We start from the raw sequence: 2,229 nt of genomic DNA on the forward strand, positions 1-2,229 counted from the left end.
AGCAGCTTCCCGTAGAAGATTCAAACCATGATAAAATTGCACATACCTTGAAAAACATGGGTGCTCTTGGAGGAGGTACTGATGAGGTTCCTTGACAGCATGATAAGGACCCTTGGCTGTGATTGAAGAGGCTTCTTCTCCTCCATAGAACATCTGCAACCTGCATGCAATTTTCATATTGTGCTTATTATTTTTTCTCTTTTTTTTTTTTTTTTTTTTTTTTTTGAAAGATAACAGGGGCGCCCCCAAAGAGGTTTTCACCCTTGCTACCTGCCCTGAGCGCCTCAGAGAGGTTTTCACTCAAGGATCTTTTTCAACCTTTTTCTCCTTTCTTTTTTGAAAAAGCAATAGGAGCGCCTCAATGAGGTTTTCACCCCTACTACCTGCCTTGGGCGCCTCAGAGAGGTTTTCACCCAAGGATCTTTATTTTTTCTCTTTTTTTCTTTTTTCTCTTTTTTTTTTTTTTTTTTTTTTTTTTTAGATCTTCTTTCAGAGTGTGCCAGAGGCAGAGGCAGAACCCTTCTCTATGACCAATACAGATTTCTCCATAGTTTTGATAAACTCTTGTCTTGAGAGAGGTCTCCTGTAGATCTTCAATCGATGCCCATTGACAAGCATGGGAATGGCTTCCTCATCAATGGTTCGAATGAGGACAGATCCATTGTCATGGCACTTCTCCACTGTATATGGTCCTAGCCATCTGGTTCTCAACTTCCCCTTGAAATCTTTGTATCTGGAATCATACAACAAAGCCCAATCTCCCGGCTGAAATTGCTTGTCATGGAGATGTTGGTCATGCCACACCTTCCTCTGAAGTTGAACCACTTCTGAGTGAAGGAGGGCCTGCATGCGGTGCTCATCTAGGCCATTCAGCTGCAGCAGCCTTTCTTGTTGTGCATGGCTGAGATCTAGGTCCAGCTGAGCTGCCATCCTCAAAGTGTTATACTCAAACTCAATGGACAGCAAAGCTTTCTTCCCATAGACCAGCTCATATGGTGTGAAACCGGTGGTGGTCTTCCAAGTGGTGTTGTAGGCCCATGTGGCCTCAACCAGGCGATCTGCCCAATCTTTTCTGTTGCTGCTCACCACTTTGGTCAAGATCCCTTCTAATGCTCTGTTGGTGACTTCCACCTGCCCATTTGCTTGAGGATGATAGGGAGTGGAAGTCCTATGCTTGATCTTGTGATGAGCTAGGAGATCTTCAACCAGGTTGGAGGTGAACTGGCTCCCTTGATCGGTGACCAGCTCTCTTGGATAGCCAAACTTATAGAAGATGTTCTCTCTTAGGAACTCGGCCACCTTCTCTTCAGTTGTTGCTTTGATTGCTTTAGTCTCTGCCCACTTTGTCAAGTAGTCAGTACACACAATGATGTAGGATCTTTGCCTCGAAGAGGGATTGATTGGACCCACAAAGTCCATGCCCCACTTCTCAAATGGCTCAAGAGTCACTTGAGGTTGGAGAGGCATCTCATCCCTTTGGGTCGGTTTCCCCATTCTTTGGCATTGGTCACACTGACTGACATATCTTCTGACATCTTGATGAAGTGTGGGCCAATAGTAGCCTGCCTGCAGGATCTTGAAGGCAGTTCTCTTTGCTGCAAAATGCCCTCCACAAGGCCCATCATGACAAGTGAGGAGGATATCAAAGACTTCCTCCTCCCTTACACAATGCCTTAAGATCTGATCGGGGCCAAGCTTGAACAGATTGCCCCCGATCCAAGTAAATGAGGCACTTTTTCTGATGATTCTGCTCTTCTCTTCTGAAGAGAGGTGCGGAGGGAACTGAGCTGAAACAAGGTAGTTTACTATATCAGCAAACCATGGAGAGAGTACTGAGATAGCAAACAGATGCTCATCAGGCATCTGGTCATCCACCGTCCCATCTTCATCTGCAGACAAATCCAATCTAGACAAGAAGTCAGCAACAACATTTTCTCTACCTGGTTTATCAACAATGGTTAGATCAAACTGCTGCAATAAAAGTAACCATCTAATGATACGAGCATTCACATCTGGTTTATTCATTAAATATCTAATAGCAGCATGGTCAGTATGTACAAAGGTCTGGTAACCAGTAATATAATGTCGGAACTTGTTCAATGCATGGACCACAGCCAAGAATTCCTTCTCGATTACAGTGTAATTCAGCTCAGCTTTGGACAAGTTTTTGCTAACAAAGTAAATGGCATATGGAAGTTTCTACTCAACTTGTCCTAAAGCTGCACCTAT

Source organism: Pinus tabuliformis, chromosome 8, assembly GCF_031772625.1.
Source record: "Pinus tabuliformis cultivar Carrire ecotype Pingquan chromosome 8, CPIR1, whole genome shotgun sequence".
Classification (NCBI taxonomy): Eukaryota; Viridiplantae; Streptophyta; class Pinopsida; order Pinales; family Pinaceae; genus Pinus; species Pinus tabuliformis.